We start from the raw sequence: 25,688 nt of genomic DNA on the forward strand, positions 1-25,688 counted from the left end.
TTATGGCCCCTTAAAGGTTCAAAATTGGCTATTTTGGCTTTTGCAGCCATATAGAGACTTCATTTATGGTTTTATTTGATACAAACGTCCAAAATATCTTCCAACAACAATAAATCTTGGATTCCATGACAAATCAGATCCAATCGTAGGTTCCAGAGTTATTTTATATCTGATTACCTCCCCTGATTTTAATCAAAATGGATTTATATCAGTAAGTCCTTATAGGACTTATTTGAAATTTCATTATTGGCATTAGTTGGACTGAGCCAATCAGGGTAGATAACTATGGACTGATTTTATTTCAAATTACCTCCCTTTATTTCAAATTAAAATGAGTATATCTCCGTAACTAATGAAGATACTGATCTGAATTTTCATTTATGTCAACAGATTTATTTGGCAGATCCTTCTTTTGTTCACTTACAATAATTTTCCTTTTAATTACTTCCCTTTTACGTTACTATAAATAGCTTATTTTTTGTAATTTTTAGCTTGACTATACGAAGTATAAGGAGAGCTATCCTACTCATCCCGGCGTCGGCGTCGGCGTCTTTCCGCGTCCCCACCTTGGTTAAAGTTTTGGTGCACTTTCTCTTTTTTCAACTTATCTCTGTAATTACTTGATGGATTTGATTCAAACTTGAAATACTTATTCCTCATCATCATCCACATCATCTGACATAATTATGGGCCATAACTCTGGCACCAATATTTTATGAATTATCCCCCTTTTCACTTAGATTTTCAGGTTAAAGTTTTGATGCTCTTTCACTCTGTCTGTTATTACTGAATGGATTTTATTCAAACTTAAAAGAGTTGTTCAACATCATCACCCACATCATATGACACAAGGTGCATAACTCTGGCACCATTTTTTCATGAATTTTTCCCCCTTTTTAGCTCACCTGTCGCAAAGTGACAAGGTGAGCTTTTGTGATTGCGCGGTGTCTGTCGTCCTTCCGTGCGTGCGTCCTTAAACTTTTGCTTGTGACCACTCTAGAGGTCACATTTTTCATGGGATCTTTATGAAAATTGGTCAGAATGTTCATCTTGATGATATCTAGGTCAAGTTCGAAACTGGGTCACGTGCCATCAAAAACTAGGTCAGTAGGTCTAAAAATAGAAAAACCTGTGACCTCTCTAGAGGCCATAATTTTCAATGGATCTTCATGAAAATTGGTCAGAATGTTCATCTTGATGATATCTAGGTCAAATTAGAAACTGGGTCACGTGCGGTCAAAAACTAGGTCAGTAGGTCTAAAAATAGAAAAACCTTGTGACCTCTCTAGAGGCCAAATATTTCACAAGATCTTCATGAAAATTGGTCAGAACGTTCAACTTGATGATATCTAGGTCAAGTTCGAAACTGGGTCACGTGCCATCAAAAACAAGGTCAGTAGGTCAAATAATAGAAAAACCTTGTGACCTCTCTAAAGGCCATACTTTCCCTGGGATCTGTATGAAAGTTGGTCTGAATGTTCATCTTGATGATATCTAGGTCAGGTTCGAAACTGGGTCACGTGCGGTCAAAAACTAGGTCAGTAGGTCTAAAAATAGAAAAACCTTGTGACCTTTCTAGAGGCCATATATTTCGCAAGATCTTCATGAAAATTGGTCAGAATGTTTACCTTGATGATATCTAGGTCAAGTTAGAAACTGGGTCACGTGCCTTTAAAAACTAGGTCAGTAGGTCTTAAAATAGAAAAACATTGTGACCTCTCTAGAGGCCAAATATTTCACAAGATCTTCATGAAAATTGGTCAGAACGTTCACCTTGATGATATCTAGGTCAAGTTCGAAACTGGGTCACGTGCCGTCAAAAACAAGGTCAGTAGGTCAAATAATAGAAAAACCTTGTGACCTCTCTAAAGGCCATATTTTCCATGGGATCTGTATGAAAGTTGGTCTGAATGTTCATCTTGATAATATCTAGGTCAGGTTCGAAACTGGGTCACATGCCATCAAAAACTAGGTCAGTAGGTCTAAAAATAGAAAAACCTTGTGACCTCTCTAGAGGCCATAATTTTCAATGGATCTTCATGAAAATTGGTCAGAATGTTCATCTTGATGATATCTAGGTCAAGTTAGAAACTGGGTCACGTGCCTTTAAAAACTAGGTCAGTAGGTCTAAAAATAGAAAAACCTTGTGACCTCTCTAGAGGCCAAATATTTCACAAGATCTTCATGAAAATTGGTCAGAGCGTTCACCTTGATGATATCTAGGTCAAGTTCGAAACTGGGTCACGTGCCGTCAAAAACAAGGTCAGTAGGTCAAATAATAGAAAAACCTTGTGACCTCTCTAAAGGCCACATTTTCCATGGGATCTGTATGAAAGTTGGTCTGAATGTTCATCTTGATGATATCTAGGTCAGGTTCGAAACTGGGTCACGTGCGGTCAAAAACTAGGTCAGTAGGTCTAAAAATAGAAAAACCTTGTGACCTTTCTAGAGGCCATATATTTCACAAGATCTTCATGAAAATTGGTCAGAATGTTTACCTTGATGATATCTGGGTCAAGTTCAAAACTGGGTCACGTGCCGTCAAAAACTAGGTCAGTAGGTCAAATAATAGAAAAACCTTGTGACCTCTCTAAAGGCCATATTTTTCATGGGAACTGTATGAAAGTTGGTCTGAATGTTCATCTTGATGATATCTAGGTCAGGTTCGAAACTGGGTCACGTGCAGTCAAAAACTAGGTCAGTAGGTCTAAAAATAGAAAAACCTTGTGACCTCTCTAAAGGCCATATTAGTCCCCTACTGGTTGAAAACCAGTTTTGGGGACTATAGGAATGCACTTTTCCGTCATTCCGTCTTTCCGTCATTCCGTCCGTCCGCAATTTCGTGTCCGGTCCATAACTCTGTCATCCATGAAGGGATTTTAATATTACTTGGCACAAATGTTCCCCATGATGAGACGACGTGTCATGCGCAAAACCCGGCCCCCTAGCTCAAAGGTAAAGGTCACAATTGGAGGTCAAAGGTCAACAGGGCTTTTTTCTGTCCGGTCCACAATCTCCATCCTTGAAGGGATTTTAGTATTACTTGGCAAAAATGTTCCCATGATGAGATGATGTGTCATGCGCAAATCCCGGACCCCTAGCTCAATGGTCAAGGTCACAATTGGAGGGTCAAAGGTCAACAGGGCTTTTTCCTGTCCGGTCCTTAACTCCCCCATCCATGAACAGATTTTAATATTACTTGGCACAAATGTTCCCCATGGGGGAGACGACGTGTATGCGCAAAACCTGGACCCTAGCTTAAAGGGTCAAGGTCACAATTGGAGGTCAAAGGTCAACAAGGCTTTTTTCCTTTTCCGGTCCATAACTCTCCCATCTATGAAGGGTTTTTTAATATTACTTGGCACAAATGTCCCTCATAATAAGACGATGGTGTCATGCAAACTTTCAGACCCCTAGCTCAAAGGCAAGGTCACATTAGCAGTCAAATGTTAACATAGCATGAACAGGGTCTGTTTCGTGTCCGGTCCTTTAACTCTGACATTCATTAAGGGATTTTAATATCACTTAGCACAAGTGTTCCCCATGATGAGACGACGTGTCATGCGCAAATCCCGGGAAACCCCTAGCTCAAAGGTCAAGGTCACAATTGGGGGTCAAAGGTCAACAGAGTTTTTTTCCTGTCCTGGTCCATAACTCTGCCATCCATGAAGGGATTTTAATATTACTTGGCACAAATTTTTCCCCATGATGAGACGACACCCAGTACCCTAGCTTAAAGGTCAAGGTCACACTTTGAGATCAAAGGTAAAGAGGATTTTTTCCTGTCCGGTCTATAACTTTGTCATCCCAAAGCAGGATTTAGATATCAGTTGGCACAAATATTCGCCTGGATGAGACAACAGGGTCATGCGCAAGAACCAGGTCCTAGGTCTAAGGTCAACGTCTATTTAGAGGTCAAAGGTCAAATTCAAGAATGACTTTGTATGGAACATTTCTTCTTCATGCATGGAGGGATTTTGATGTAACTTGGACCCAAAAGTTCACCACATAAGGCACCCTTGTTTTTAGAATTACGTCCCTTTGTTGTTACTATAAATAGATTTTAATGTAACTTTTTTATTACTGGCGGTAGAGAAAATCGAGACCACTTTTCTGTGGTACAGCATGCATGTTACATCCAATTTTTAGGTGTTTTTTGACCTATCTCTACCTGGTAAAGAGTTTCTTGTGGACTTATATTATTTTTTTTTTTTTTTTTTTTTTTTTTTTTTTTTTTTTTTTTTTTTAAAGATTAATTTCCCTTTGTTGTTACTATAAATAACTTACATGATAACATTTTTATAATCAGCCAAAAAAATTCAATATGAAACAACTGTGGGTTTTTATATATGCACATTTTAATCCAAGTGTGTTGTTATAAACATTTTTGTATATGTAGTACAATATTGTTTATACATCATTGACAGATATCAGTTCATTATGTTATACTGCAGTAGAGAAAATTAGGTGCCTTCCAGTAGGGGGCTTTGTATTGCATGGCAATACTTCATTCACTTGTTTTTCATGGGATCTGTATGAAAGTTGGTCTGAACGTTTACCTTGATGATATCTAGGTCAAGTTCGAAACTGGGTCACGTGCCTTCAAAAACTAGGTCAGTAGGTCAAATAATAGAAAAACCTTGTGACCTCTCTAGAGGCCATATTTTCCATGGGATCTGTATGAAAGTTGGTCTGAATGTTCATCTTGATGATATCTAGGTCAAGTTCGAAAGTGGGTCACGTGCCATCAAAAACTAGGTCAGTAGGTCAAATAATAGAAAAACCTTGTGACCTCTCTAAAGGCCATATTTTTCAATGGATCTTCATGAAAGTTGGTCTGAATGTTCATCTTGATGATATCTAGGTCAAGTTCGAAACAGGGTCATGTGCGGTCAAAAACTAGGTCAGTAGGTCTAAAAATAGAAAAACCTTGTGACCTCTCTAGAGGCCATACTTGTGAATGGATCTCCATAAAAATTGGTCAGAATATTCATCTTGATGATATCTAGGTAAGTTCGAAAGTGGGTCACATGCTATCAAAAAGTAGGTCAGTAGGTCAAATAATGAAAAAATGTTGTGACCTCTCTAGAGGCCATATTTTTCATGGGATCTGTATGAAAGTTGGTCTGAATGTTTATCTTGATGATATCTAGGTCAAGTTCGAAACTGGGTCAACTGCAATCAAAAACTAGGTCAGTAGGTCTTGAAATAGAAAAACCTTTTGACCTCTCTAGTGGCCATACCCTTGAATGGATCTTCATGAAAATTGGTCAGAATGTTCACCTTGATGATATCTAGGTCAAATTTGAAACTGGGTCTCGTGCCTTAAAAAACTAGGTCAATAGGTCAATTAATAGAAAAACCTTGTGACCTCTCTAGAGACCATATTTTTCAATGGATCTTCATGAAAATTGGTCAGAATTTTTATCTTGATAATATCTAGGTCAAGTTCAAAACTGGGTCACATGAGCTCAAAAACTAGGTCACTATGTCAAATAATAGAAAAAACGACGTCGTACTCAAAACTGGATCATGTGGGAAGAGGTGAGCGATTCAGGACCATCATGGTCCTCTTGTTACTTAGAATTTCAGGTTAAAGTTTTGGTGCACTTTCATTCTACCTCTGTTATTACTGAATGGATTTGATTCAAACTTAAAATAGTTGTTCAGCATCATCACCCACATCATATGACACAAGATGCGTATCTCTGGCACAATTTTTCATGAATTATTCCCCTTTTTACTTAGAATTTCAGGTTAAAGTTTTATGCTTTTTCACTCTATCTCTGTTATTACTGAATGAATCTGATTCAAACTTAAACAATTGTTCAACATCATTACCCTTATCATATGACAGAAGGTGCCTAACTCTGGGACCAATTTTTCATGAATTATTTCCCCTTTTTACTTAGAATTTTAGGTTAAAGTTTTGATGCACTTTCACTCTGTCTCTGTTATTATTGAATGGATTTGAGTCAAACTTAAAATAGTTGTTCAACATCATCACCCACACCATATGACGCAAGGTGCATAACTCTGGCACCAATTTTTCATTAATTATTCCCCCTTTTTACTTAGAATTTTAGGTTAAAGTTTTGATGCACTTTCACTCTGTCTCTGTTATTACTGAATGGATTTTATTCAAACTTAAAATAGTTGTTCAGCATCATCACCCACACTATATGACACAAGGTGCGTAACTCTGGCACCAGTATTTAATGAAATATGCCCCTTTTTGCTTTGGATATACTTATATAGTGTTTTGATACATTTTATCTTTACCTCTCTTATTACTTTAAGTTGATATTTTTGATATAGACTCTGGCTATTGTGCAATATCTTCATCCACAATTGGAGTTATTAAACACTACAGTGACAGCTCTAGTTTCCTCAGATGTGCCCAGTTTCACTATCCAGCATCGAAATAGTCGAGCGCGCTGTCTCCTGTGACAGCTCTTGTTTTATTATTGGCCGTAGGGAAAAACCGAGACCACTTTTCTGTGATACAACATGGATGGTACCTCCAATTTTTAGGTGTATTTTGACATATCTGTACCTTTTAAGAATTTTTTTTTTCTTTTTGGTTAAATTTCTTCCCTTTGTTGTTCCTGTCCTTTGGACTTAGATATTTTTTCTGAGGACCTTCTTGTCCCCAAGTGCAATGGTAACAGGTGAGCGATATAGGGCCATCATGGCCCTCTTGTTAGAGTTATGGCCCCTGAAATAGTCAAAAATGTACATTTTCACCTTGTGACGCACCTAGCTCAAAAAGTATTTAATATTATACAATTATCGACTTTTTAATAGGTTGATATCAGGATTTATCAACCCGAAAAGAGTTATATTCACCGAACTGAAGGTGAGGTGAATATAACTTTTTGAGGGTTGATAAATCTTGATATCAACCTATGAAAAAGTCAATAATTGTTTTATTACATGAATAACTGTAAAGTCAGTCTTGTTATTACAATTGTAACTTTAATAAAGAAATAAGGAATAAATTTAGACCAAATCAGGTTGATACTGGTTTTCCAAGCACCTACTTCAATCTATTTTCGTACTATTTATAACCCAAGATAGGTTGATATGATATGTAGTCATTACTTTTCGAACCGTTTTCAGCCAATCAGAGAAACAATAGAATACAGTCATGTAATAAAAATGGTTGAAAACTTGCATAAGTCTTTATCATGATATAAACTTGCACACCTCTCATTTTTTTGGCTGGTTCCACCCCCTATTTTTAAAGTTATGGCCCTTGAAATAGTAAAAAAATGCACTTTTTCACCTAATTATGTGCCTAGCTCAAAAAGTATTAGATGTAAATTCAGGAAACCTTGCAGGAGTCTTTATCATGATGTGGCCTTGCACACTTGGCATTCTTCTTGAGAATCTTACTCTTATTACAGAGTTATGGCCCTTGAAATAGCAGAAATAGTAGATTTTTTGTTTGTGATGCTCATAGCTCAAAAAGTATAGGGCCTAGAATAATGAACCCTTTTCATAAAATGTTTGTTGAGGCTATACCCCATTAAGATTGCAAACGTTTGAATTATTGCCTCTTATTAAATGTACCAGTGGGGGGCACACCCTGTGTCCTACAGACACATTCTAGTTTCAGTAAATTTCAGGATAATGTAGAAGAGAAGTTGAAACTTTTTACATATCGCTAACTTGCTAATTTTCACATTCATCTTTTATCTTGAATATATTTTACTGGACATTAATTGAGGAATAGACCAATCTTATCATCAGATGGTGGGCTATTAAAATCACTCTGCGTCCGTGGTCCGTCCGTCCGTCCTTCCGTCCGTTAACAATTTCTCGTTATCGCATCTCCTCAGAAACTACTGGGGGGATTTTGACCAAACTTTGTCAGAATGATGTATTGGTACCCTAGTTGTGTCCCCCTGAAAATCAGACTGGTTCAACAATTTATGAGTGAGTTATGGCCCTTTGTTTATTTCTATATTTTATATAGATTTATATAGGGAAAAACTTTGAAAACCTTCTTATCAAAAACCACAGAGCCTAGGGCTTTGATATTTGATTTGAAACATCATCTAGTGGTCCTCTACCAAGATGATTCAAATTATTTCTCTGGGGTCAAATATGGCCTCGCCCTGGGGCCACATAGTTTATAATGACTTATATAGGGAAAAACTTTGAATAACCCCTTGTCAAAACTACAGGGCCTAGGGCTTTGATATTTTGTATGTGACATCATCTAGTGGTCTTCAAGTAAGATTGTTCATATTATACCCCTAGGGTCAAATATGGCCCCGCCCTGGGGGTCATATGGTTTACTTAGACTTACATAAGGAAAAACTTTGAAAATCTTCTTGTCCAAACCACAAAGCCTAAGGCTTTGATACTTGTAATGTAGCATCATCTAGTGGTTCTCTACCAAGTTTGTTCAAATTATCGCCCTAGGGTCAAAAATGGCCCCGCCCCGGGGGTCACATGGTTCTTATAGACTTATATAGGGAAAAGTTTTAAAATGTTCTTGTCAATAACTACAACATTCAGATTTGGACCACATGTATATTTTTGAGTGGCAAGATGAACCTTGACATGAGTTGACCTTGATTTTGACCTAGTGACCTACTTTCACATTTCTGTAGCTACAGCCTTCAAATTTGGACCACATGTATATTTTTGAGTGGCAAGATGAACCTTGACATGAGTTGACCTTGATTTTGACCTAGTGACCTACTTTCACATTTCTGTAGCTACAGCCTTCAAATTCGGACCACATGTATATTTTTGAGTGGCAAGATGAACCTTGACATGAGTTGACCTTGATTTTGACCTAGTGACCTACTTTCACATTTCTGTAGCTACAGCCTTCAAATTTGGACCACTTGCATAGTTTTGTGTACCAAAATGAACTTTGACCTTTACATTGACCTAGTGACCTACTTTCACATTTTTAAGGTACAGGCTTCAAATTTGGACCACATGCATAGTTTTGTATTCCGAAATAAAATTTGACCTTGATTTTGACCTAGTGACCTACTTTTACATTTCTCAAGCTATAGCCTTCAAATTTGGACCACATGCATAGTTTTGTGTACCGAAATGAACTTTGACCTTTACATTGACCTAGTGACCTACTTTCACATTTTTGAAGGTACAGGCTTCAAATTTGGACCACATGCATAGTTTTGTATTCCGAAATAGAATTTGACCTTGATTTTGACCTAGTGACCTACTTTTACATTTCTCAAGCTACAGCCTTCAAATTTGGACCACTTGCATAGTTTTGTGTACCGAAATGAACTTTGACTTTAAGATTGACCTAGTGACCTACTTTCACATTTCTGTAGCTACAGGCTTCAAATTTAGACCACATGCATAGGATTGTGTACCGAAACAAACTTTGACCTTGACATTGACCTAGTGACCTACTTTCACATTTCTCAAGCTACAGCTTTCGAATTTGGACCAATGCACAGTGTTGTGTATGGAAATGAAATTTGACCTTGAGGTAGTCAATAAGTCTTGAAATTTGGAACACTCAAAAATGGTACATTGGTGGGCGCCAAGATCACTCTGTGATCTCTTGTATTAGAAAAAAAATCATTTTTACCTCCTGTTCATATTGTATATTTGGTAAGGTAGTTACTGTAGTGCAACTTCAGGGCCACTTTGAGCTCATTTGTTGATAATACAGGTATTTGATCATTTGTTGATAATACAGGTACAGTAGAAACTCGGTATCTCAAACTCGCTTACCTAGAAATTCCGCTTAAGTCGAAGAAATTTTCAAGTCCCGTCAAATTTCCTTCATTTCATATGTACTTCAATTCCGGTTACGTCAAAATTTGACTTACCGAGATTCCGGATATGTCGAAAGGGATTTTCAGTACCGTCAATAAAATTCAAGTGCATTGTAAACTCGGTAAGTCGAAGTGAGAAAAATATGCGGTAAAATTTCACACAGCTCATTGTGAATGTGGTTGGTTTTTAACACATGTTCATGTTTATTGCCTAACCAGAAAGCCGCGATGCCGACATATCAAAGGTACGGCCATTATCAAAGTGAGATGATGTCATACTTGTTTGCACGTGCCATAACGATAATTGTTTGATGTAAACACTAGATTTCTTAATCAGTGATCATTTGTTTTTGAAACGTTATGAAAACTGCTTTTAATTTAAACTAAATGAATTCATTAGTTGAACAGGTGGGATCTTTAATAAGGATTAATTAGAGGTAATCTCGATGAGACTGTAAAAAAATAACTTCTTTGGGAAAAGCATCATTCGTTCAAAATGTCAGATCGAAATGCTGTCAATCCTACGGGAGAGAAACATGGTACGAAAAGGAAACTTGCCTCAAAAAACATTTGAGGTTAATATCATTTTTATTCTTTCAAAAAACTGAAAACTTTGATAAACACAAACTGTACAGAATCGTGTACGCGTAAAGTGCCCAAAGCGTATACACGGCATCAAGTTTTTATTTCTTTTTAAATCTTTTCGTAACTTAACCAACTTTTTCCATCATTTCGTCCATATACATCCCTCCTCATAACTCGAATTTCGGTTATCTCAAAATAAAAAGCACGGTCCCTTGAAATTCGAGATACCGAGTTTCGACTGTATTTGATTATGTCTCTCCCCCCACATCCTCTTTTTGCCCTGCCTGTCTGTCTGTCCATCAGTCTGTCTGTCACACTTTGTTTCCACTCAATAACTAGAGATCCATATGACCCAGGGTCTTCAAACTTGATAGGGTGGTTGGACTATTTGAGCAGATGATGGGTCAGTAGGTCAAAGGTCAAGGTCACTGTGAACCTTATTTCCAAAATGGTTTCTGCTCAATAACTCGATCCTTTTGACCCAGAGTCTCCAAACTTCATAGGATGATTGGACTTAGTAGATGATTCCTATTGTTATTCCTTTCCTTACCACGACTCCTGTCAAAAATTCGCCATTCATTAATTCTCACCTATGACAATGCAGTAGGGGAGACATGCACTTTTTTAAAAATGCATCTTCTAGTTTTACTAGATCTGGATCGTATTCATAAAGTATCTTTATTAGAAATTTTTCAAAAAAAATTTCAAGGTAATCATTAATTAAAATGACTAAAGGGTAAAATTTCTACTAAGCTCAAACTGCTTTATGGATACAGGCCTTGTTTAAGGTTACAGATCAAGGAAAATAGTCTAGTTCAAATATTTGCATATTCTTACAGTTATATTTATTGTTCCTTCTCATGAGAAGGAACACTTATGGTGAACATGTCACACTTGACTGAGCAGGTAATGGATACAAGGGTATCATCAAAGGCATCCGAATTCCAGTAGGCACCGCCATTTTGTACTCATGCATATTCATTACAAATAGCCTCTTTGCCAATGTGTTTTTACGCATCTTTAAGACAATCTTTAGTGAAATACAACTACGAAATAAACAGACCTACAAAAACAATAATTTAGTTTAAACTATCTAACTCCTAAATCTTACATGTCATATTGTAGAATCGAGATTAACTAAATGAATATTCATCATCTAAAAATAGACTCCCGCCCAAAAATATCGTCTACTATTATTCTTCTCGGTTGCATTCTTTGCTGCTTCCAGAGGTTCTTTTTACGATTTTATTTCATACCAACTTTATTATTTTAACATTTTAAGTATAACCATCAAAACATACTGCACTAATAAAGTTATTCGAGATTTTTTACTTGTCTGTGAATGCTATTGCACGATACGTACCGTCGCCAGATTACGACATTTCAATTACTTCCCTTGTTTTTTATCTAGAATTGTACAATGCATTTCTTCACTTTACTGAGCTATAAATATTTCGTACTTTGTAATTTCATACCGTTTGATTAATTGTTTTGTAATTTTCAAGTTGTGAACTTTTTGTACGCACTTTTTTCAAACCCATTAGTTTGTTGGTGCCGACTTATATAAAAGCCCTTTTTCTCCTGGTTTAATCTACGTGGCATTTATATGCTTCATTGTGTCTGAAAGGGCGGATGGACCGTAATTAAACTTAAATAACTGAACCGGTTTAGTCGTTCTGGAGCTGTAAGTATCCATTCATGCAATGCGTTTACCGGCATTTGGCAGATCTTTGCTGCCATTGTATAGCTATTAAAAGTAAGCAGGCATTCGACCATGTTCTGATCTGTGCCACTAGGACAGCTGTCGACATTGGTTCCCGAAATTTTGACAGAGTGATGGTATTTATTATTCATTGTCCGCTGATAATATTTAGGTAGAATCGCTCATCTAAAGGTGTTTTCTTTATTATTCTAAGTTAAATAAATGTTTGTGTGAAATAATTTTAAGTATTCTTATAATAAATAGATAAGAATGCACGTAAAAAAGAATATTTAATATGCGCTAGAAGGAACCTTTTGGTAAGCTAAATCTTGTAATAAGGATAAATTTTGATGATATGTGAAATAAAAAGTTAATGATTGTTCATGTTGGTGTTAATCTTTATTTACACAATAGAATGTTAGTAGTAGCATAAGCATAACAAACGCATATTATTTATAAGAAGACTGATTGTAACACAAACATGAAGATCATCATGAATCTATATCCCCCACCTGAGTTAGCAGTTTTTAGAGGGAACATTTCTGTGAAGTTTTGTTGAAACTGGCCAAGCAGTTTAGGAGACGTTTTCACAATAGCTCACCTTAGCACTTTGTGCTCAGTTGAGCTAAAATAATGCACATCAATCTAAAACTTGTTTGAAGTAAACTGACTATAAAAATACAAGAGATATTATATTCTTTTGTGAAAAAGTCTTCAGTGATTTTGTTTACAAGAAGTAACATTGCGAAAAATGTCTATGTGATTTTTTTTTCACAATACTTTACTATTTTTGCTCAGGTGAGCTAAAAGCCAACTCTTTTGAGACTTATAGGAAATACTATATTCTCTACTGACTATAAAAATACAATAAAATAGTTCACAATTTGATTGTGAAAAAGTCTTAAGTGATTTTTTGACAAGAAATTAATATATTGCGGAAAAGGTTTGTGATTTTTTTTTCACATTACATTGCATTCACTGAATAGTTAAAGATGTACAATTTGAAATGAGGAAAAAGTGAAAAATTGTATACTTCAGGAAGTCTTTTTTTCTATGCAAATGCCACTTAAACCTTTTTTGCATTTAATATAACTGACAGAACAAATGCATTTTCAGCGCAAAAAAGTTCTAAGTGACATTTTCATTAAAATATTAATTTATACCCCCACCAAACATGTTTGAGGGGGGTAAATAGGAGTCAGTCCCGTCCTGTCGCGTCCTGAAATCTATTATCTCAGTTATTACCAAATGGATTTGATTCAAACTTAAAATACATGTTCCACCTTATCACCCACATCATGTGACACAAGGTGCATAACTCTTGACACAAAGTTTTCATGAATTATGTCCCCTTTTACTTAGAATTTAAGGTTAATTTTGTTGTATTTTCACTATATCTCAGTTATTACTAAATGGATTTGATTCAAACTTAAAATAGATGTTCCACCTCATCACCCACATCATGTGACACAAGGTGCATAACTCTGAAACCATTTTTTTTATGAATTATGCCCCTTTTTACTTAGAATTTAAGGTTGATTTTGATGTATTTTCACTATATCTCAGTTACTACTGAATGGATTTGATTCAAACTTAAAATAGATGTTCCACCTCATCACCCACATCATGTGCCCACATCATGTGACACAAGGTGCATAACTCTGACACCAAGTTTTCATGAATTATGTCCCCTTTTACTTAGAATTTAAGGTTAATTTTGTTGTATTTTCACTATATCTCAGTTATTACTAAATGGATTTGATTCAAACTTAAAATAGTTGTTCCACCTCATCACCCAGATGATGTGACATAAGGTGCTTAACTCTGACATAAATTTTTTATGAATTATGTCCCCTTTTACTTTAAATTTAAGGTTGATTTTGATGTATTTTCACTATATCTCAATTATTACAAAATGGATTTGATTCAAACTTAAAATAGATGTTCCACCTCATCACCCACATCATGTGACACAAGGTGCATACCTCTGACACTAATTTTTCATGAATTATGCCCCTTTTTACTTAGAATTAAAGGTTAATTTTGATGTATTTTCACTATATCTCAGTTACTACTGAATGGATTTGATTCAGACTTAAAATAGATGATCCACCTCATCACCCACATCATGTGACACAAGGTGCATAACTCTGACACTAATTTTTCTTGAATTGTGTCCCCTTTTACCTAGAATTTAAGGTCAATTTTGATGTATTTTCACTATATCTCATTCTGATTGGCTTAGAGCCAAAGGGAAGTAACCTTTTTTAACTTTTGTTCTGAGTTTCTTCCCCATAAATTCCAGGAATTAGTCTATTTTTAGAAATCCTATTTTTAGATTTTCAATATTTTAGGTATTTTTCTAACTTTTTTATTATAAGTCCTATGTAAAAAGTAAAAACATTTTTCTGTGGTAACATGGGTCGGTAAGACACTTTTTTTATTCACTTTTAGTGTATCTCTAATATTAGAGATTTAGTATATTTACTAGTATTACTATACTAGTATTATACTAGTATTACTTATATGTGGAAGCCCAGGATGAAGTACTCCAAAGTATTTTTAAGATTCCTTATGGTTGCCATTCTTCTGTGACAAGACCGTATGGTGGGGGTATGAGTCACTCCTGTGACAGTTCTAGTTTTTACTGTACTTTATTTAGAAGTTTGACAGTTTTTAAGGCAAATATAAGTGGTGATGCATATAATTATATTCAGTAAATGACCATTGTAAACTTCAAAAGGAAAAAACTGGAAAGTTTTAACCTTCTCCTGAAAAGTTTTCTAAAATGCACTTTGAACCTTTTCGCTTTCACCCCTCGATATGGATAAGGTGCTGATATGACAAATACATTAGGTAGAGACCATACCATAGCTCTTCGCATTCTTCGATTTTTCAAAAAAAGTGGTTTTTACAAGAGCACCGGTTACGATTAAAAATGTAAACAACGGACCCTGTCTATAAATTATTTGATCGTCAGTCTTAGTCATAATACTGATTGACAGTGAATGCTTATGACTCAGTGTGTTGCAGAAAGGTATTTAGTTTGTAACTGTAATTTCCTATCAGTTAATATCCTGTCGAAACTCACCAGGTAAAGTAATTGCTTATATTTGGACAAAGCCCGCTGTCTTTGCCATTCGCCAGCTTCTAAAATGTCAAATATATAAAATTCAGTGTAAGTTATATTTCACTGGTACTACCAGTTAGTAAGTTCATACTCTAAAAAACATGTCAGAGAAATTTGGGCAGTTTTGACCGATTAAAACGTTTGCAGTATTAGATTATATTTTTTCTTTACACGAAAATTGCCTTAAGGTAACAAAGCGAATACGCCGATAAACCGGCAGGGTTGTCAATAAGTTTTTGTTGAACAGGCTGAAATAGAAAAGTAGGCGGCCATCTAGGGGGTGCGAAAATTTTGAAATTCAGCGCTTCATTTCCTGCATTCTGGGGCATTTTGAAAGCATTTAAGAACATCTTTTCCACTGCATTTTTAAATACAATATACCCTTTTTTTCACATTTTTATGAGTTCACCTGGTAAATTTGGAGATAATGATAAAAGTGAGTTTTCATGTTCATGAATGCATTTTTCAAGTCTTGAAATGCTAATATCTAACTTGGCATCACACTTCAACTCTTTGTTGTACTTCTTTGCAAAATCAAATAGTTATTGCACTCCTGTATATCTAAATTCAAAATTCTACTGAGAATTAAACCTGTACTCATATTTCTTTTGTGGGGAACAAGATTCCCAAGATAAATTTTTACAATTTGGCACGACAAAAATGTCACTGTTAGAACCATCAAAACAAAATATACAGGGTTAGAAATAATACAAGTTTAGGTATAGAAAATTAACTGTTTGATTCTCATACCCACCTATCCATATCCAAAACCCCTAGCCTTGATTTTTTATTGATCAAAGTCCAGATATCCAAAATTGTATGTCCAGATACTGTTACACTTTCATAGACATTGACCAAATCTCCACTTTAAAGGATGTGTTTGACAAATTATGATGGTACAAAGACAGTTTAACAGCAAGTGACAGTATCTGATAAAAAAAAATTACTGTGACATTTCCTCTTATTAAAATGATTTAAGAGAAATATTTATTAAAAAAAAAAAAACGGCTGATACCGCGACAACTACTGTACTTTCGATTTCAAAAACTAACAGAAAAAGGTAAAAGCCAATATATTTTCTGATCTAAATTTGTTTGTGATTAATATTTTTTTATATAAATTTTTAAAAAATATCTGTCTCAGTTGTCACACATTAAAATCAACACCTGGCTTTGTTATAAACAGCACTCCACAGGTAAATAGGTGTGAAAATATCCGAAAATTGTTGTTTACAGATTAGTTATAAGCGATGTTGGATTATTAAATATAAAGGAGCTTGTGGATAAATTTTTATGCCCCCAAAGGGAGGCATATTAGTTTTCAACTGTCCGTCCGTTCGTTCGTTCGTTAGTTAGTTTGTTAGTCACAACGTTAACTTTTTGCATGAAGGCACTTTACTCGCGAACCACTGCACCCAGGACCTTCAAACTTCACGTGGTGATAGTACTTATTGAGTACACCACCCCTACTGACTTTTGGGTCACCAGGTCAAAGGTCAAGGTCACAGGGGCCAACGTTAACTTTTTGCATGAAGGCACTTTACTCGCGAACCACTGCACCCAGGACCTTCAAACTTCAGGTGGTGATAGTACTTATTGAGTACACCACCCCTACTGACTTTGGGGTCACCAGGTCAAAGGTCAAGGTCACAGGGGCCAACGTTAACTTTTTGCATGAAGGTACTGTACTCGCGAACCACTGCATCCAGGACCTTCAAACTTCACATGCTGATATTACTTATTGAGTACACCACTCCTACTGACTTTGGGGTCACCAGGTCAAAGGTCAAGGTCACAGGGGCCAACATTAACTTTTTGCATGAAGGCACTTTACTCGCGAACCACTTCACCAAGAACCTTCAAACTTTACGTGCTGATAGTACTTTATGAGTACACCAACCCTACTGACTTTGGGATCACCAGGTCAAAGGTCAAGGTCACAGGGGCCAACGTTAACTTTTTGCATGAAGGCACTTTACTCGCGAACCACTGCACCCAGGACCTTCAAACTTCACATGCTGATAGTACTTATTGAGTACACCATTCTTACTGACTTGGGGGTCACCAGGTCAAAGGTCAAGGTCACAGGGACCAACATTAACTTTTTGCATGAAGGCACTTTACTCGCGAACCACTTCACCCGGGACCTTCAAACTTTACATGCTGATAGTACTTTATGAGTACACCAACCCTACTGACTTTGGGGTCACCAGGTCAAAGGTCAAGGTCACAGGGGCCAACATTAACTTTTTGCATGAAGGCACTTTACATGCGAACCACTTCACCCAGGACCTTCAAACTTCACATGCTGATAGTACTTATTGAGTACACCACCCCTACTGACTTTGGGGTCACCAGGTCAAAGGTCAAGGTGCTGCGGGGGCATTTGTCACCATTAGTGATCTTGTTTGTTTTTTGTTGTCTTTTCTTTTAAATCGGGACCGTCACTCATAATTTCAAAATTTTTGGAAATTATCGCGGATGTCCCATCACCCTTTCTTCCGTAGCTTTTGTTACAAAATATAACTTTGACACTACGATAACTGATGAATATTTTTCATGTATATCTCTAATATTAATTCAGTCCATGAAACATGATTTTCATGGCTTTGACATTAGCTTGGATTTTGTCAGTTATAATGTATGTATATCATCATTTGTAAAGGCGGAGCTTAAATAGTTCTTCCGATAAAATATGTCACGCGTTCTACATCCAAAGTTGTCATTGGTTTATCGCGTATTTTAACTCGAGTCAAAGATCGACAGGCACGTGGCAATGTATGAAATACACCTCGGCAATTAAGATTCAATGAACATCGCCCGTGATGACACGCTGTGTATTAATTATGAACGGAAACGACCGTGGGTAATATCGATTTTTTAGACTGGATGGAGAGTTCTTTATACAAATTATATTTTCGTGACAGAATCGTGAAAAAAACTTTTAAAATACTATGGTTGGCGGTTAAGGTTTTCAGGTCCGATTTTTTTTTTTTTTTTTTTTGCGAATTTGAACCGGCCCAAATGCCATTTGAACCGTGCATTTCGGCCGGCGGCCGGTTCTTATTGACAACCCTGAACCGGAGTACGCCGATTATGTGTTATTGTCACAAAACTGTTCCAGTTCACGTAATGTAATCGGTGTATTTAAACTGCCTAGGTATAGCTACTGCTGTTATAGGGAAGTGGTAGTGTCTGCCTTAGGTGTGAGAGGTCCTGGGTTCGAGTCCCAGATAGAGCTTAACAATTTTCATTCTGCTACAGCATCTTTTTGCTGTTAAAGGACTGTTCCAGTTGTTCTATATTTTTAGCACACAGTATCATGGATCATTATTTAGAAATCCAGATCACAGTTGAATGTTAAATCAAATGCACCCAAGTAGAAAATATTCGCTATATTATGTCCCTTTGATGTTTCTGCTCTCCAGGTCCAAGAAGAGTTACATATCCTTGATCACAAAATTTTCTTTTACATGAAAATATTGAATGCTCATAACTCTAATTTTCTGGTTAAAATATAGTTAATATATATTATATTTTTGAGAAATATATGTACATATGTCTTCATTTCAAAGCTTCTTAACTTCATACCTATGATTTGAAAAACTTAGGTACTATCAGCATTCCCACTGACTTTTTAAAAAGTGGGTACATGTACCCACATACTTTAGAAAATGTGGGTACATGATAAAAAAGTTGGGTACAAACCATACAAATTGAAAAAAATGTTCCAACTGAAACAAAATTATAAAGAAGTACATGGGAAGTGACACTTTTATTCAGCCTGTGTTAATGACAGTGGTTTGTTTTACACATGCACCAAAGGGATACAGCTAAAAGTCACCACCCCCCACCCCCCACCACCACCACACACCCAGCAAGCTTGTGAAGCAATTTGAAAAGATGGCTATAATTTTCTTGTTTCAATATGGATAAAAACTATTGATGTGACCATTCATTGTCTTAGATAATCATTTTCCATGCAAAGAGTTTTTATGCAAAGAGTTTTTCTTTATTCCATAGTTCTGAAAAAAAAAAAACGTTTTCAAAAATTCAAGCAGACGCTGATAAGTACCACCCACCGAGTTTTTATAACATTTTTTTGCTGCTATATCTTGCTGCAACATTATAGCAACAAAAAAAAAATGTTATAAAATAAAAATTCGGCGGGTAATACTTATTTAGCATGAACAGTATCGGACTCGAATAAAAGATGAAAGTCAGTCCGCAACCAGTCATTTTGTAAATATTAATAAACAAGCAGCTTACGAGTCTTTCTTTTACAATGGAGACCAAATAATTGTGTAGTGGACGCCAGCTGACCACTTAATTATTCAACAACTTCTTGTAAAAACGTCCAAAATCGTTGTTTTTTGCACTCGCACATGTTGACAATTATCGGAAAGTGTCAAAGATGCAACTGCGTCGTTGATTGGCTGAATACTATCACGTCTAGTTTTACAAATTATTTGAATCGCTGTCACAGTTCTCGCGAAAATCTCACAAGTACATGGAGTAGGCGGAGCTTAAATCATGCTATCGGCATGTAAATTCAACTCGTCTTGACATGTAGCAAATTGTCAACAGTGTGTATTGCGGTAATTTGCGTGTACGGATCAAAAATAATGTCTGATTACTTGAATTTCGGCTCTTTTTCGACGAACAATGTATTTTCTGTCAGATTTTTTACGCGTGCATTGTACCTGAGGAATTTTAAAACTTGCATGCAAGTGACTTTTTATGCGTGAATTACGCGGATTTTTGCGTGAATGGGAATGCTGACTATCTCTACATTAGGCCTACTGTGTAAATGTTTATCTGTCTTGATGGGAAATTAATCTAACATAAGTTATTCTGTATTTTTTAGCTCGACTATTCGAAGAATAGTCTAGCTATTCTACTCACCCTGGCGTCGGCTTCGGTGTCGGCGTCGGCGTCGGCGTCACACCTTGGTTAAGTTTTTGCATGCAAGTACATACAGCCATCAATTAAAGGCATATAGCGTTGAAACTTATTTTTTTCTTTTTCTAGGTCAATTACCAACCTCTCTGGGACAAGTCCCATAACTCTGACATGTATTTTGAGCAAATTATGCCCCCTTTTGGACTTAGAAAATTTTGGTTAAAGTTTTACATGCAAGTTACTATCTCCAAAACCAATGCAGATATTGATTTGAAACTTCACATGTGTCTTCGGGGTTATAAAACTAGTTGATAGCAGCAAGTCCCATAACTCTGACTTTCATTTTGGCCAAATTATGCCCCCTTTTGGACTTAGAAAATTCTGGTTAAAGTTTTGCGTGCAAGTACATACAGCTATTTCTAAAAGGCATATAGATTTGAAACTTACTTTTTCTTTTTCTAGATCAATTACTAACCTCACTGGATCAAGTTCCATAACTCTGGCATGTATTTTGAGCAAATTATGCCCCCTTTTGGACTTTGAAAATTCTGGTTAAAGTTTTACATGCGAGTTTCTATCTCCAAAACTAATGCAGATATTGAATTGAAACTTCACATGTGCCTTAGGGGTTATAAAACTAGTTGATAGCAGCAAGTTCCATAACTGATATGCATTTTGGTCAAATTATTCCCCCTTTTGAACTTAAAACTCTTTTGATATTTAACCTTTTTATACGCCCGAAGGGACGTATTATGTTATGATGCTGGTGTCCGTCTGTCTGTCCGTCCGTCCATCCGTCCGTTAGCAATTTCGTGTCCGCTCTGTAACTCTTGAACCCCTTGAAGGATTTCAAGGAAACTTTACACAAATGTTCACCACACCGAGATGATGTGCAGAGCGCATGTTTTGGATGTCTCGCTTCAAGGTCAAGGTCTCATTTAGGAGTCAAAGGTCATATCACTTTGTTTCATGTACGCTCTGTAACTCTTGAACCCCTTGAAGGATTTCAAAGAAACTTGACACAAATGTTCACCACACCAAGACGATGTGCAGAGTGCATGTTCCAGATGACTTGCTTCAAGGTCAAGGTCACACTTAGGGGTCAAAAGTCATATCACTTTGTTTCGTGTCTGCTCTGTAACTCTTGAACCCCTTGAAGGATTTCAAAGAAACTTGACACAAATGTTCACCACACCAGGACGATGTGCAGAGCGCATCTTCCGGGTGACTCGCTTCAAGGTCAAGGTCACACTTAAGGGTCAAAGGTCATATATGACTTTGCTTTGTGTATATTGCTCTGCATTGCAGTGCTCTTGTTTTTATTTGGCAGATCTCTTTTTTGTACTTACAGTAATTTTTTTTTTGAATTACTTCCCTTTTATGTTACTATAAATAGCTTATTTTGAAACTTTTTTATTATTGGCTGTAGGGAAAAACCGAGACCACTTTTGTGTGGTACAACATGGATGGTACCTCCAATTTTAAGGTGTATTTTTACATACCTGTACCTGATAAGGATTTTTTTGTAGACTTTGAATATTTTTTTGGTGGACTTAGATTTGTTTTTTTGAAGTTATCCTTTTGTTGTTCCAGTCCTTTGGGGCAACAACAGTCAAGTTCTTGAACTTTTGCTCCCATCCTATGATGTAAGCCTTCGGGCGTATATTGCCCCGCTTGGCGGCGCTCTTGTTAGGTAATATTTTCCTGCCTCTGGGACAATATTTTGAATAGTCGAGCTTGGCTGTCTTACGGACAGCTCTTGTTTTACATGAACTGCTAATGAAATCAACTTTTATAGCTGTGCCTTTTCCTTTCAGTATATTTTCTAATCGTAGATATATATTAAGAAAAACACAGTGTCACGCTACAGCTGCTAAAAACAGAATTCTTTTCTGTAGAGCGTTTCTTTCATAGACATATATTTCCCTGCGCTTTGATGAATTAAGACCAGATTTGAATTGACGGAAATGCGTATTTTAACTCCCATTTCTTTTCTTTCTATAGCTGATGCCTAATTCTACATTTGACCCTGGTGCCATGCGATAATTCCTTGCGGAATTTTGGGCATTATAGATGGCTACTAACTACGGCTTACGTGTTCACATAATATACGAGCATCGTAACATTTTTCCAGACATGCACGGAGATTATACGGAAATCGTGCAACTTCAGTGCAACTACCGTGCAGTCTCTGCAAGCTTCCCACGGAAATTGTATGATGCCCGTACTGCTTCTGCGCATTCAGAGGCTGAGGAGAAGATACTGTGATGGTACAAGTCTGGACAGCAGTCTAGGTGCTTAGAAATTATGGGGGTCAGTCTGTCTACCATCTCCCGAAACATGGTTGCCCCGAGGCAAGCTTAGAAGTCCCTATGACATTCCCGCATCAACTCCTGTATCAGAGTGTCCTAGTGTCCAAGGGTGATCCGTCTCAGCAGCAACAGCTTCATGCACACCATCCTCTTTCTGTGTCTCTGTCACGTCTGTTGCTCATCAAGGCCTGTAAGCATCTGATCTCTTCTCTTGACCTGCCTCAACTGCAACCACAGGTATGCCGCTCTGAGTCTTAGTGGTACAATCATTACTCTGAAGAGACAAATAAAAACATTTTGGAGATGGCCAGTATATATAACCATCTGAAAAAGGTATGCTGCAATGATGCGGCTGCTGTAGGGTTGCCGCGCGATGATTGCTTAATATCTGTGCAACAGTCCCATGATTCTGTAATCTCTATACGATTTCTTTTGGGCATGAAACATTGTGCGTTGGCTGCACGGTCAGCGCAAGGCTTCCTAAAGATGGCCGTGAAGGGACTGTGACACGTCTACGAGCTACGGGCTTTTGATTTTTGTATAACTTTTCACTAAACAAAATCATAGAGGGTGCGGAGCCCGTGAATCCGTACAAAAATTGCACTGCCGCCTTATGCAGGGAAAGGATGATAAGGGCAATCTACTGGTGGTCAGATGCATCGCAGACCAAATGTGAACTAGGCATTATTTTCCAAATATTCTCAGATGTGTAGATATACATGTAATTATTCTTTGTATCAGAGCATTACTTTTATGCAAAAATGATTATGTATAGCTATATATACCTTTTCACAATTATAGTGGAATGAAATATATAAAAAGGACAGTTTAAGTTTACATCAGTTTTCCTATAATGGTACAATATAAACTTTGTTTCATAAACTACAATGACCTTATTCTATGCACATCGCATCTGTCAAATATTTCTTTAAAAAATAGTGTGTCTTTCTTGATATTACTTTTGTATCATTTTCATTATCTTAACTTAGTGATTACAAATAAAATAACTGAACTTTAAGAGAGTTTATGTATTATTCGCAGAAAAAAGCGAAAAAATGAGTCGCATATCAACCCATCAGTAAGCTTTCAAATACACGCCAAATTGCACGAAATGACTCCTGCATTAAAAAAAATTTCTTCGGGAGACCCCCCATCTGCAGGAGGGGGCAACCCCTTCCCACACCTACCCCCACTGGTCGTGTCACAACTCATACTCGCACCCCCATCCAAGAATTTCTGGTTACGCCTATGTGATGCTTGCTGGAGATATACAGAGGACTTTTGTTTGTTGCATTATGATAGGTATAGCAATGCTTTTGTTAATGAGCTTTACTTTTAAAATAAAGATTGTAGTTACTGTACATATTTGTTATAAGATGAATTTTAGGGATCATATTTCCACGTCTTATAGGCCCATACAACAAGGAAATTAAAAGAAAATCTTAAAAAATCTTCAATTTACAGCTCAGTACATCTTTATTTCTGTCACTGCAAACCGCTACTTTTGTTCTTCGGCAGCCATTTGCATAGTGGTGATAAAATCTGTAAAATTATTATGTATAAAAAAGGATTTTAAAACATTCTGTTTAGTTTTATGTTTTTAGCTCACCTGTCACATAGTGACAAGGTGAGCTTTTGTGATCACCCTTCGTCCGTCGTGGGTCCGTGCGTCCGTCCGTCAACAATTTCTTGTCTGCACGATAGTGGTTTCATTTATGATTTTATTTTAACCAAACTTGCACACAACTTGTATCACCATAAGATCTCGGTTCCTTTCTTGAACTGGCCAGATCCCATTATGGGTTCCAGAGTTATGGCCACTGAAAGGGCCAAAATCAGCTATTTTGACCTTGTCTGCACAATAGCAGCTTTATTTATGATTTGATTTTTACCAAACTGGCACACAACTTGTATCACCATAAGATCTCAGTTCCTTTGTTGAACTGGCCAGATTCCATTATGGGTTCCAGAGTTATGGCCCCTGAAAGGACCAGAATTAGCTATTTTGCCCTTGTCTGCACAATAGCAGCTTCATTTATGATTTGAATTTAATCAAACTTACACAAAGCTTGTGTTGCCATAAGATCTCAGTTCCTTTGTTGAACCGGCCAGATCCCCTAATGGGTTCCAGAGTTATGGCCCCTGAAAGGGCCAAAATTAGCTATTTTGACCTTGTCTGCACAATAGCAACTTCATTTATGATTTGATTTTAACCAAACTTGCACACAACTTGTATCACCACAAGATCTTGGTTTCTTTCTTAAACTGGCCAGATTCCTTCATGGGTTCCAGAGTTATGGCCCCTTAAATGTCCAAAATTGGCTATTTCGGCTTTTGCAGCCATATAAAGACTTCATTTATGTTTTTATTTGATACAAACTTCCAAAATATCTTCAACAACAATAGATCTTGGATTCCATGACAAATCAGATCCAATCGTAGTTTCCAGAGTTATTTTATATCTGATTACCTCCCCTGATTGTAGTCAAAATGGATTTATATCAGTAAGTACTTACAGGACTTATTTGAAATTTCATTATTGTCATTAGTTGGACCGAGCCAATCAGGGTAGATAACTATGGACTGATTTTATGTCAAATTACCTCCCTTTATTTCAAATTAAAATTTGTATATCTCCGTAACTAATGAATATACTGATCTGAAATTTCATTATGTCAACAGATTTATTTGGCAGATCCTTCTTTTGTTAACTTACAATAATTTTCTTTTGAATTACTTCCCTTTTACGTTACTATAAATAGCCTATTTTTTATAACTTTTTTATTATTGGCCGTAGGGAAAAACCGAGACCACTTTTTTGTGGTACAACATGGATGGTACCTGCAATTTTTAGGTGTATTTTGACATATCTGTACCTTGTAAGAATTTTGTTTTTCTGTTTGGTTCAATTTCTTTTCTTTGTTGTTCCTGTCCTTTGGACTTAGATATTTTTTCTGAGGACCTTCTTGTCCTCAAGTGCAGTGATAACAGGTGAGCGATATAGGGCCATCATGGCCCTCTTGTATAAACAAGTCTGCAAATTCTTGAATGAACTTGGTGAATACGCCAATCTTTTCTACACTTACTTTCGGCGAACCTTAAAATATACATAAAAATATGAAGATGACCATAAATATTGGACTTTTTCTGTGGTTATTAGCTCACCTGTCACATAGTGACAAGGTGAGCTTTTGTGATCATGCAGCGTCTGTCGTCCGTGCGTGCGTAAACTTTTGCTTGTGACCACTCTAGAGGTCACATTTTTTTTTGGGATCT

At 36.6% G+C, this 25,688-nt stretch overlaps 1 protein-coding gene across 9 annotated transcripts in view; it reads left to right on the plus strand.

Annotated features, from left to right (window-relative positions):
- Positions 1-25,688, plus strand: part of LOC123530508 (pre-mRNA-splicing factor ATP-dependent RNA helicase DHX16-like) — a 213,701-nt gene that overhangs the window by 61,531 nt on the left and 126,482 nt on the right. For 5 of the 9 annotated variants that reach the window (XM_053521857.1, XM_053521856.1, XM_053521855.1 and 2 more), the window contains one exon: positions 22,105-23,714. The exons of 3 other annotated variants lie outside the window; for them this stretch is intronic. The gene's annotated coding sequence lies outside the window, so the exon portion shown is untranslated. The remainder of the gene's footprint in view (positions 1-22,104; positions 23,715-25,688) is intronic. One more of the 9 variants, XM_053521860.1, reaches the window with a different exon arrangement.

The sequence above is a fragment of the Mercenaria mercenaria genome, chromosome 13 (genome assembly GCF_021730395.1).
Source record: "Mercenaria mercenaria strain notata chromosome 13, MADL_Memer_1, whole genome shotgun sequence".
Lineage (NCBI taxonomy): Eukaryota > Metazoa > Mollusca > Bivalvia > Venerida > Veneridae > Mercenaria > Mercenaria mercenaria.